At 37.4% G+C, this 13,289-nt stretch overlaps 1 non-coding gene and 1 pseudogene across 1 annotated transcript; both read left to right on the top strand.

Annotated features, from left to right (window-relative positions):
* Positions 1 to 4,443, top strand: part of LOC110278134 (uncharacterized) — a 14,143-nt pseudogene extending 9,700 nt beyond the window's left edge.
* Positions 4,444 to 12,211: 7,768 nt separating this feature from the next.
* Positions 12,212 to 12,319, top strand: LOC127745033 (small nucleolar RNA R71). The gene has a single exon (XR_008006222.1). It is a non-coding gene; the product is annotated as a small nucleolar RNA R71 (small nucleolar RNA).
* Positions 12,320 to 13,289: the final 970 nt, after the last annotated feature.

Below are 13,289 nucleotides of genomic sequence, written 5' to 3'. Positions count from 1 at the left end.
AATTAGGATTTGCCTCATATCACACATGATTCATAGCTTCAGTCTATACTCTATAGCCATGCAAGATAAACTCAGTCATACTCACCCAAAATCTTCTTCTTCTCGGAATCTTCACAAAAAATCGCATAGCTCCCGTCATATTGTTGCTGAGTCCATCACCGCCTACCTATTCACAACTCCCATCTTCTTTCACAGCCAGGAACGGACCCACGTTTAATACAGAGGGGGCATTTGCCCCACAAATTTTTTTAAAAAAAAGAATTAATACTTATATACATATATACCACTTATTATATTATATTTGTCTCAAAATAAAATATAAATAGTTCTTTTGTATTTTATGTTAAAAAATATTTTGTTAAACTTAACACATAATAATAATTATATTGTTAAATTTGATTTAGTATGAAAAATAAATAAATACACTAAAAAATTAGTGATAATTAATATACTGTAATTATTTTGGTTAAAAAAATATATTATCTATGTATTAATATACTGTAATTATTTTGGTTAAAAAATTTATTTATACTATAAAAATTATAATAAGTAGATTTTATAATTAAATATAAGATAATAAAAAGTAAAATAATTGTTTAAAAATATATATAAAAAAATAATATTTAATCATGTTAAAAATAAAAAAAAGTCCTTATAAATATTTTTCATTATTTTAAATATTATACTATGTGTATGAAGTTATATTTTTATTATTTTAAATATTATAATAATAATTATATGTATATTTCTAGTTCTTATCAATATGTATTAGATAGTTCTAATTTTAAATTTTGAATATATCTAAACCAATTTAGATTGGTCAAGTGATCAACTTAGTCGTCCGCTTAAGTAAGTATATTGAGGGTTCGAATTCTGTCTCATATGTATAGCAACTTGTTGCCGGCCAATTGTAGATTCTTAAATGGAATTCAAATTCATGACGGATTAGTCCTTAACTTGTTGAGTATCGTGGAAAGCAAAAAAATATCTATACCTAAATTTTATTATATTTTTGTCCCCATTAGTAAATTTTTCTGGGTCCGTCACAGTTCATAGCTTATGTCATCATCGCTGCTCATTTCGTTACCGTCGCTGTTGAGCCCGTCGCCACCTTTCCCCTGTCGAGTCCCTTTTCTCTAGGTAAATTTTTCCTTCTCTCTCTCCCTCCCTCTCTCTCTCTCCTTCTCCCTTTCATTGTGAGTCTGTTAAATTCTTCTGTTCTTCTTCCACGGACTCATCACTTAGTCGCCTTCGCTATGAGCCCAAACGTTGCCGTTGCAGTTTCATCTGAGTCTGTCACCGAATAAAATAGAAATTTTATTCAAGTTAAAAATAGACATGCATGAAATCATTTTTGCATGTAATTTTTGAATTTTCTCATCCAAATTTGATCTATGTGGTTGAGTATTTTAGTATGGGATCATCATGGTTTTGTTGTGACACTAATGTGATAAAAGTTTCGGTAATTTCATAACTAATATATGAGATAGACCAGATTATTAAAGTAATAAGAGATATAACATTCAGATTTACGTGTAAAATTTATAAGAGGTTATCTAAAAAAAATATATATTTATAAGGGTTTTTTATTTAAATAAATTATTTGCTCTCCAATTTTACCTGAATCCCCTAAATGGTTTTCTTGAAGGTGAATCCCCTAAACCATATAATATATAAATTGTCCTAAGCTGGTGTGTTTTAATTAATATATAAATCATTGTACCCTAGGACGATTTATGCATGAATTGCATTGGTGAATAAGGCATAAATCGTCCCACCCTATTGTGTATTAGAAGTTACACATAAATCGTCCTAGGGTAGTATGAGTAATACGTTTTTACCTAAAACACCCTACCCTGGCACGATTTATGTGCTTCTTCCTAACCCTCAATCCCCTAGCACGATTTACGGGCAAATCCCAAACCCACAACCCCCTAGAACGATTTATGTGGAAAACTATCCCCCACCAACCCAGCACGATTTACGTGCATATATACCCCTCAGCAGCCTAGAACGATTCATGTGTACTGAGAACTTGTTTGGCCTTGCGATCTCGCAACTGGTCTTGTGTCATCCTCATCGTCAGATTCATCACCGATAACGGGTGGTTCCGAATCTGAATCATCATCACCAATGGCCTCAGCAACTGGATCCCTATCTCTGACCTCCATGAACGTAGTTGTACCATCCAATACCAGTCCCTCTCTCATTGTCGCTGCAAGCTCCCCTAAGGTTCGTACATCACCCAAGCAATCCCCGTCTTCAGCATGAACAGCCATTTCGGCTGCAAATGACGGAGATGAAACGTGGGCGGTGACGTCGTGACGATTTGGAACGGCACTTGAAGCACCATCTACCCTGACTATGGGCAGATTTGGAGTAGATCCACCAGAGCTACCCTCCACATCAGCCATTTTCACGAACAACTCCATAGCTCCCAAATCTGGAAATCTTGATTGACTGTGAAATATAACGTGAATGTCATCATCGCCTAACATCTCATATTTTCTGGTGAATATTCTAACCAACTTGAAAATTTCTTAAACCAAGAAGATTGAAAATATCGACGGTGATTGTTATTACCAGAAGCTGGATAGCTAATATTTGTTGGTTGGTATGGCCCAGCTATTATGTATGCTCTACGAATTTTATCACGTTCATTAACATTATACTGCCAAATTGGACGTCGCTTTCCTGGATCCCTTTCTAGTAAAGAGATATCAACATCTCTTTCTAATCTTGGAACTTTGGCTTTTTGTTGATGTGTATTTTGAGTAAAATTAGAGAGTTCACTTACTTGAACTTCTTGTGAAACAAGATTAGAGGGTTGACTTGTTTGAACTCCAACATCATCAGTAACTTTTCTCTTAAAAATTGCATCAATTTTACTTTGCTTTTTCATCATAATAGTAATACCTTTGCTAATTGGCAATTGCTATGATTGAAAATTTGAAGACCGAAGCCGAGATGTAAGGGTGTGCAGCGGCAGCGTGCTCCAAGAGAAGAGAAAACAAAACGTTTTCAACAGGAACATAAGAGAATGTCACATGTAATGTGAGTGTTTGTTATTTGGGAGTTTAAAAAAATTTAAAAACCATTATATTTTATTTAGGTTGGGCCTTTTAGTTTATACTACTATTTTTTTTTTAAAGTAGGGGGCCCAGGCCTCTACTTGCCCCCCATGTATCCGTCCCTGTCTACAAGAATAAGGGGGATATACAAAGTTGCGGAAACTATAGAGGGATTAAGCTTATGAGTCATACTATGAAGTTATGGGAAAGGGTAATAGAACAGAGGTTGAGAAAAGAGACACAAGTAATAGAGAACCAATTTGGATTTATGACAGGAAGATCTACCACTGAAGCGATATACCTATTAAGAAGGATGATGGAGAGGTATCGTAGTAGTAAAAGGGATCTACATATGGTGTTTATTGATTTGGAAAAAGCGTATGATAGGGTACCAAGGGAGGTCTTATGAAAGGTTTTAGAAAAGATGAGAGTAAGGATCGCATATATTCGGGCAATTAAAGACATGTATGATGGGGCCACAACTAGTGTGAAGACTCAAGGTGGTGTGACAGAGCAATTCCCTATTGGTATAGAATTACACCAGGGATCATCCTTAAGTCCATACCTTTTCACATTAGTCTTGGAATTACTCACAGAGCACATCCAAGAGCCTGTGCCATAGTGCATACTTTTTGCCGATGATATCGTTCTTATGGGAGAGTCAAGGGAAGACCTCAATAAGAAGATGGAGTTATGGAGAGAAGCTTTAGAAGTGTATGGTCTGCGCATAAACCATAGTAAGACGGAATATATGGAATGTAAGTTCAGTTTGAGAAGGGAAAACCCCAATATAGAGGTGAAGATTGGAGAAAACATCCTAGAAAAAGTTAAAAGTTTTAAGTATCTTGGGTGCATCATACAGGATAATGAAGAGATTGAACAGGATGTAAATCATAGGATCCAAGCAGGTTGGTCAAAATGGCGGAGTGCATCTGGTTTTATATGCGACAAAAAAGTGCCTTTAAAACTTAAAGGTAAATTCTATTGCACTGTCATAAGACCGGCTATGCTGTATGGTACAGAGTGTTGGGCGGCTAAAGGGGAGCACGAACATAAGCTGAGTGTGGCAGAGATGAAGATGTTGAGATGGATGAGTGGTCATACGCGATTGGATAAAATAAGGAATGAAGATATAAGGGAGAGAGTTGGAGTAGCACCCATTGTGGAAAAAATGGTTGAATCGCGTCTCAGGTGGTTTGGACATGTGAGAAGAAGACCGATAGAACATCCAGTCAGGAGGGTGGATGAGATGGAAGATGGACAAAGGACGAAAGGCAGAGGAAGACCTAAGAAGACCATCCATGAGGTGGTCAAACAAGATCTACATGTAAACAGTCTCTCTGTAGACATGATACATGACAGAGCACAATAGCGTCGTTTGATTCATATAGCCGACCCCACTTAGTGGGACAAGGCTTTGTTGTTGTTTGTATATATAGGGAGAAAATATTATTTTTAAATAATAAACATAAAAATTAATTATTTTTATTTGTTCAATAAATTTAACACATAATCAAAATGTAAAAGTATATACATTAAATTTTTCAAAGTTTTAGATAATAAATATTAAAATTAACCATTAGTAAAAAATTAAACTCTTGCGTATGAAAACAATAACTAAAAAACTTATTATTTGATTTTTTGTATCTACGGAGAATTTGGTCTTCTTAGCCGACGAAGACCTTTGTCCCTACTACCTTTTTGTAAAAGTAATCTAATTTTATAAATCTTTTCTAGCGTTATCTATAACGTCAGGACAAAGCCAACATAGTTTCAAAGTGCGAGCAAAAATATTAGTGTATTACTAATTTTACAACAAAAATGTGCTACATATCACACCCTCATTACAATAGAAATCAAATTTTTTCCTCCAAAATTAAAGAGTTCTCCCCTCCATATTAGTAATTTGACAAATCAAAATATGTCACCATATATTTTTTATTATAATTAAAATAAAATTTTTTCTTGACTTCTAAAATTAACAAACTCCCCCTCTCATTCTTCTTTTTTATCTTTTTCTCTCTTTTCTGTCATTTTCTATTTTTCTCTACCTTCCTGTTCTACAAAAAATAAAATTAACAACATAATATAATTTAAATAAAAAATACTATTATATGCATATTTTTTTATCTAGTTTAAATTTTTACTGCTTATCTTTCTAATCTATATTTTTACTTCTTTTTTTTCAAATGATTATTACATATAATTTAAAAAAATAATCATGTTGTGATTAAAAGTTAGAATCAAGATTCAATTATTTTTAAAAAAATAAATTTGAGTTAATTTTATAACTATCAATATAAATTTTTTTATACCAATATCTAATTATATTTTTATATATGAGAAAAATATTATCTTTAAATAGCAAGCATAATTAATTATTTTTATTTGTACAACAGACTTAACACCTAATCAAATATAAAAGTATACACGTTAAATTCTTTTTTAGAGTAAAGGACAAATAGGTCTCTGACCTTTTTTTCCGGACATTTTTGTCCTCGAGGAAGGGAAAATACATTCAAGTCCCTCACCCCCCGAAAAACGTGGATATTTTAATCCTTCCGTTGAGTTCAGGCGTTTGGACTGGACGGAAAAGTCTGACCTGGCCGTGACGGAGGCCACGTGGCAGGGAGCATTTCGAAACAGGACATATAAGTCTCTGGAGACAAAAACAACGTCGTTTTTGTAACCTCCCCCAATCCTTCAAATTTCTCAGCCCTTTTTCTTCTTCCTTCGTCCTTTTTCCCTTCCATTCTTCTTCCTCGGCCCCTGCCTCCATCACTGCCGCACAGCGGCGCCTCCGTCAGCCACCATCAACGTCGGCGACCTCCTCATTCCTCTCTTTTGAGTAGCTGTTGGCCTTGTGAGCGATCCTTAGGAGTATCTATCTCATCCAGCATGTCATCCCATCCACTGTCTTGGCCCTTGATGTTCCTGTAACATTGATCCATACGACGCTCCAGCTAGTCTAGTCAGGCCATAAGCTTGAGCCCTAGCTCTTGAGTCATGAGACCCTGAAAACCAGAAGGTGATGCAGCTGGTAGTGAGGTAGGAGGCTGTGGTGCTTGGTGCACGAAATTGTGATCATCAACTTCGCACAACTAACCAGCAAGTGTACTGAGTCGTCCAAGTAATACCTTACGTGAGTAAGGGTTGATCCCACGAAGATTGTTAGTATGAAGCAAGCTATGGTCATCTTGTAAATCTCAGTCAGGCGGATTATAATGGTTATAATGGTTTTCGAAAATATAAAAATAAATAAAGCATAAAATAAAGATAGAGATACTTATGTAATTCATTGGTGGGAATTTCAGATAAGCGCATGGAGATACTATGTTTCTTCTGAATCTCTGCTTTCCTACTGCTTTCATCCAATCCTTCTTACTCCTTTCCATGGCAAGCTGTATGTTGGGTTTCACCGTTGTCAATAGCTACCTCCCGTCCTCTCAGTGAAAATGGTCCAAATGCTCTATCACAGCACGGCTAATCATCTTTCGGTTCTCGATCATGTCGGAATAAGATCCATTGATCCTTTTGCGTCTATCACTACGCCCAACACTCACGAGTTTGAAGCTCGTCACAGTCATCCCATCTCAGATCCTACTCGGAATACCACAGACAAGGTTTAGACTTTTCGGATCTTAGGAATGGCTGCCAATAATTCTAGCTTATACTATAAAGATTCTGATTAAGGAATCCAAGAGATACACGCTCGATCTAAGGTAGAACAGAAGTGGTTGTCAGGCACGCGTTCATAGGTGAGAATGATGATGAGTGTCACAGATCATCATATTCATCATGTTGAAGTACAGTGAATATCTTAGAATAAGAATAAGTTGAATTGAATAGAAAAACAATAGTGATTGCATTAATACTCGAGGAACAGCAGAGCTGCACACCTTAATCTATGGTGTGTAGAAACTTCACCGTTGAAAATACATAAGAACATGGTCTAGGCATGGCCGAATGGCCAACCTCCACAAAAGTCTAAGATAGCATAAAACTGATCAAAGATCTGGTCAAAGACCAATGGTCAAAAAGACACTGAATACAATAGTAAAAAGTTCTATTTTTATACTAATCTAGTTACTAGGGTTTACAGAAATAAGTCTAAGTGTAGAAATCGACTTCCGGGGCCCACTTTGGTGTGTGCTTGGGCTGAGCTTGAGCTTTACACGTGAAGAGGCTTCTCTTGGGGTTGAACGCCAAGTTGTAACGTGTTTTTGGCTTTTAACTCTGGTTTGTGACGTGTTTCTGGCGTTTTACTCCAGAATGCAGCATGGAATTGGTGTTGAACGCCAGTTTGCATCATCTAAACTCGAATAAAGTGTCGAATATTATATATTGCTGGAAAGCCCTGGATGTCTACTTTCCAACTCAATTGAGAGCGCACCATTTGAAGTTTTGTAGCTCCAGAAACTACCTAAAAACAATGCCAAAAAGCGTATAAATTATCCGCTCATCAAACACCAAACTTAAATTGTTGCTTGTCCCCAAGAAAATGAAAATCAAATAGGATAAAAAGAAGAGAATATACTATAAATCCTAAAATATTAATGAATATTGGTTCTAATTAGATGAGCGGGACTTGTAGCTTTGTGCTTCTGAACAGTTTTGGCATCTCACTTTATCCTTTGAAGTTTAGAATGATTGGCATCCACAGGAACTCAGAGTTCATATAGTGTTATTAATTATCCTAGTTAAGTATGTTGATTCTTGAAAATAGCTACTTTTATGAGTCTTGGCCGTGGCCCTAAGTACTTTGTTTTCCAGTATTACCACCGGATACATAAATGCCACAGACACATGACTGGATAAACCTTTTCAGATTGTGACTTAGCTTTGCTAAAGTCCCCAGTTAGAGGTGTCCAGAGCTCTTAAGCACACTCTTTTTTCTTTGGATCACGACTTTAACCACTCAGTCTCAAGCTTTTCACTTGGACCTGCATGCCACAAGCACATGGTTAGGGACAACTTGATTTAGCCACTTAGGCCTGGATTTATTTCCTTGGGCCCTCCTATCCATTGATGATCAAAGTCTTGGATCATTTTTACCCTTGCCTTTTGGTTTTAAGGGCTATTGGCTTTTTCTGCTTGCTTTTTCTTTCTTTTTTTTTGCAAGCTTTTGTTATTCACTACTTTTTCTTGCTTCAAGAATCAATTTTATGATTTTTCATATTATCAATAATATTTTTCTTGTTCATCATTCTTTCAAGAGCCAACAATTTTAACATTCATAAACAACAAGATAAAAAATATGCACTGTTCAAGCATTCATTCAGAATTAAGAAATGTGAAGGATTCATGGAATTATTCATAGCCTTAAGACATAGTTACTAAATATTAATGATCATATAATAAAGATATAAACATAGACAAACATGAAGCTCAAAAACTGAAAAAAAAAACAGAGAGATAAGAACAAGGAAGTTAAGGAATGAGTCCATCTTAGTGATGGTGGCGACTTCTTCTTGAAGGACCAATGGTGTTCTTGAGCTCCTCTATATCTCTTTCTTGCCTTTGTTGCTTGATCCCTAGTGATTTTGGTGCTCCTATCCTTAGTTGCTCCTAATAATTGTGTGGAGGAAAATGTATCCCCTGAGGTATCTTAGGGATTTCTTGATGAGGGAATTCCTCATGCTCTTGTTGAGGTCCATGAATGGGCTCTCTTGTTTGCTCCATCCTTTTCTTAGTGATGGGCTTGTCCTCTTCAATGAGGATGTCTCCTTCTATGACAACTCCAGCTAAGTAGCATAGATGGTAAATGAGATGAGGAAAAGCTAGCCTTGCCAAGGTGGAGGGCTTTTCGGCTACTTTGTAGAGTTCTAGAGAGATGACTTCATGAACTTCTACTTCCTCTCCAATCATGATGCTATGGATCATGATGGTCCGATCCACAGTTACTTCGGATCGATTGCTAGTGGGGATGATGGAGTGTTGGCTGAACTCCAACCATCCTCTAGCCACAGGCTTAAGGTCCAGTCTTCTCAATTGAACCAGCTTGCCTTTTGAGTCTCTTTTCCATTGAGCTCCTTCCACACATATGTCCATGAGGACTTGGTCCAACCTTTGATCAAAGTTGACCCTTCTAGTGTAGGGGCGTGCGTCTTCTTGCATCATAGGCAAGTTGAACGCCAACTTTACGTTCTTCGGACTGAAATCTAAGCATTTCCCCCGAACCATTGTAAGCCAATTCTTTGGGTTTGGGTTCATGCTTTGATCATGGTTCCTAGTGATCCATGCGTTTGCATAGAACTATTGAACCATTAAGATTTCGACTTGTTGAATGGGGTTGGTGAGGACTTCCCAACCTCTTCTTTGGATCTCATGTCAGATCTCCGGATACTCATTTTTCTTGAGCATGAAAGGGACCTTAGGGATCACCTTCTTCTTGGCCACAACTTCATAGAAGTGGTCTTGATGGGCTTTTGAGATGAATCTCTCCATCTCCCAAACTCAGAGGTGGAAGCTTTTGCCTTCCCTTTCTTCTTTCTAGAGGTTTCTCTGGCCTTAAGTGTCATACATGGTTATGGAAAAACAAAAAGCAACGCTTTTACCACACCAAACTTAGAAGGTTTGCTCGATGCTTTTACCACACCAAACTTAGAATATTGCTCGCCCTCCAGCAAAAGAAGAAAGAATAGAAGAAGAAGAAGATATGGAGGATAGGGAGAGAGATGTGTATTCGGCCAAGGGGGAGAAGAGAAGGTAGTGTTGTGTGAAAATGAAGAAGGATGGAGGGGTTTATATAGTGGAGGGAGAGGGGTTTATGGTTCGGTCATGTAGGGTGGTTTTGGGTGGGAAAGAGATTTTGAATTTGAAGGTAGGTGGGGTTTATGGGGAAGAGTAGATGGATGTGAGTGGTGAAGAGGTGATAGGGAAGAGAGATTGAGGTGATTGGTGAAGGGTTTTGGGGAAGAGTGTTTATATGAAAAGGTGTGAGAGAGAGGGAGAAGGTAGGTGGGGATCCTGTGGCGTCTACAGATCCTGAGGTGATCCTGTGGGGTCTACAGATCCTGAGGTGTCAAGGATTTCTCATCTCTGCATCCTTTAGGCGTGTAAAATGCCCTCTGTATGCAATCCTGGCGTTCAATGCCAGACTGATGCTTGTTCCTGGCGTATGTAGCTTGTTTCTGGCGTTTAACGCCAGCCTGATGCTTGTTTCCGGCGTTAAACGCCAGCTTGGTGCTTGTTTCTGGCGTTAAACGCCAGACAGATGCTTGTTTCTGGCGTTTAAACGCCAGACAGCTCTTCCTCCAGGGTGTGCTTTTTCTTTTGCTGTTTTTTATTCTGTTTTTAATTTTTGCAATTGTTTTGTGACTCCACATGATCATAAACCTAATAATACATAAAAGGACAATAGAAATATATATAAATAAATAAAAATTGGGTTGCCTCCCAATAAGCGCTTCTTTAATGTCAATAGCTTGACAGTGAGCTCTCATGGAGCTTCACAGATGTTCAGAGCATTGTTGGGACCTCCCAACACCAAACTTAGAGTTTGAATGTGGGGGTTCAACACCAAACTTAGAGTTTGGTTGTATCCTCCCAACACCAAACTTAGAGTTTGATTGTGGGGGCTTTGTTTGACTCTGTATTGAGAGAAACTTATCGTGCCTCTTTTCTATGGTTGCAGAGTAATATCCTTGAGCTTTAAACACAAGGTAGTCTTCATTCAATTGAAGGACTAGTTCACCACTGTCAACATCAATCACAGCTTTTGCTGTGGCTAGGAAGGGTCTTCCAAGAATGATGGATTCATTCTCATCCTTTCTAGTGTCTAAGATTATGAAATCAGCAGGGATGTAAAAGCCTTGAACCTTTACTAACACGTCCTCTACCAATCCATAAGCTTGTTTTATTGACTTGTCTACCATCTCTAATGAGATTCTTGCAGCTTGTACCTCAAAGATCTCCAGTTTCTCCATTACATAGAGTGGCATAAGATTTATACCTGACCCCAGGTCACACAGAGCCTTTTCAAAGGTCATGGTGCCTATGGTACAGGGTATTAAGAATTTACCAGGATCTTGTTTCTTTTGAGGAAAAGTTTGTTGAACCCATGTATTTAGTTCACTAATGAGCAAGAGAGGTTCACCTTTCCAAGTCTCATTACCAAACAACTTGGCATTCAGCTTCATGATGGCTCCTAGATATTGAGCAACTTGCTCTTCAGTTACATCTTCATTCTCTTCAAAGGAAGAATAATTCTCAGAGCTCATGAATGGCAGAAGAAAGTTTAATGGAATCTCTATGGTCTCTATATGAGCCTTAGATTCCTTTAGGTCCTTAATAGGGAACTCCTTTTTGTCTGGAGGACGCCGCATGAGGTCTTCCTCATTGGGATTCACATTCTCCCCTTCCTCTTTGGATTCGGCCATTTTGATTATATCAATGGCCTTGCACTCTCTCTTTGGATTCTCTTCTGTATTGCTTGGGAGAGTACTAGGAGGAGTTTTAGTGATTTTCTTACTCAGCTGACCCACTTGTGCCTCCAAGTTTCTAATGGAGGACCTTGTTTCATTCATGAAATTTAAAGTGGCCTTAGATAGATCAGAGACTATATTTGCTAAGCTAGAGGGGCTCTGCTCAGAATTCTCTGTCTGTTGCTAAGAAGATGATGGAAAAGGCTTGCTATTGCTAAACCTGTTTCTTCCACCATTGTTATTATTGAAGCCTTGCTTCTGTGGATCCTTCCATGAGAAATTTAGATGATTTCTCCATGAGGAATTATAGGTGTTTCCATAGGGTTCACCCATGTAATTCACCTCTGCCATTGCAGGATTCTCAGGATCATAAGCTTCTTCTTCAGAAGATGCCTCTTTAGTACTGTTGGATGTATTTTGCAATCTATTCAGACTCTAAGAAATCATGTTGACTTGAGTCAACATTTTGTTCTGAGCCAATATGGCATTCAGAGCATCAATTTCAAGAACTCTCTTCTTCTGAGGAGTCCCATTACTTACAAGGTTCCTCTCAGAGGTGTACATGAATTGGTTATTTGCAACCATGTCAATGAGTTCTTGAGCTTCTGCAGGCATTTTCTTTAGGTGATTGGATCCACCTGCAGAATGGTCCAGTGACATCTTAGAGAACTCAGATAGACCATCATAGAATATATCCAGAATGGTCCACTCTGAAAGCATGTCAGAAGGACACTTTTTGGTCAACTGCTTGTATCTTTCCCAAGCTTCATAGAGGGATTCACCATCTTTCTGCTTGAAAGTCTGAACATCCACTCTAAGCTTGCTCAGCTTTTAAGGAGGAAAGAACTTGGCCAGGAAGGCCGTGACCAGCTTATCCCAAGAGTCCAGGCTATCTTTAGGTTGTGAGTCCAACCATGTTTTAGCTCTGTCTCTTACAGCAAAAGGGAAAATCATGAGGCTGTAGGCTTCAAGATCTACTCCATTAGTCTTAACAGTATCATAGATCTGCAAGAACTCAGTTAAAAACTGGTAGGAATCTTCTGATGAAAGTTCATGAAACTTGCAGTTCTGTTGCATTAGAGCAACTAGTTGAGGCTTCAGCTCAAAATTGTTTGCTCCAATGGCAGGGATTGAGATGCTTTTTCCATAAAAATTAGAAGTAGGTGTAGTATAATCACCAAGCATCCTCCTTGCGCCTCCACCATTGTTATTGGATTCGGCCATGTCTTCTTTTTCGAGATTCTCTGTAAGATTTTCTCTGATTTATTGTGCTTCAGCTTCTCTTAACTTGTTCTTTAGAGTTCTTTCAAGTTCAGGATCTGTTTCAACAAGAATGTCCTTGTCCATACTCCTACTCATATGAAAAAGAAGAGAACAGAAAAGGAAGATGAATCCTCTATGTCACAGTATAGAGATTCCTTTATGTGAGTAGAAGAAGAAAAGAATAGAAGAAGGATGAGAAAAATTCGAACATAGACGATAAGAGAGAGTTCGAATTTTTAGATGAAGAGAAGAGTGTTAGTAATTAAATAAATAAATAGAAGAAGATGAGAGAGAGAGAAATTCGAAAATTAAGAGAAGAAATAAAATTAAAATTAAATTTTGAAGCAATTAGTTAATTAAAAGAATTTTGAAAAAGTGGAAGGTGATTTTCGAAAATTAGAGAGAGAAAAGTAGTTAGGTGGTTTTGAGAAAGATAAGAAACAAACAAAAAGTCAATTAGTTAGTTGAAAAAGATTTGAAAATCAATTTTGAAAAGATAAGGAGTTAGAAAAGATTTTTTAAATTAATT

The sequence above is a fragment of the Arachis duranensis genome, chromosome 2, assembly GCF_000817695.3.
Source record: "Arachis duranensis cultivar V14167 chromosome 2, aradu.V14167.gnm2.J7QH, whole genome shotgun sequence".
In the NCBI taxonomy this organism is placed as follows: Eukaryota; Viridiplantae; Streptophyta; class Magnoliopsida; order Fabales; family Fabaceae; genus Arachis; species Arachis duranensis.
The sequence above is the reverse complement of the archived record's forward strand: the minus strand, read 5'-3'. Positions and strand labels throughout refer to the sequence as shown.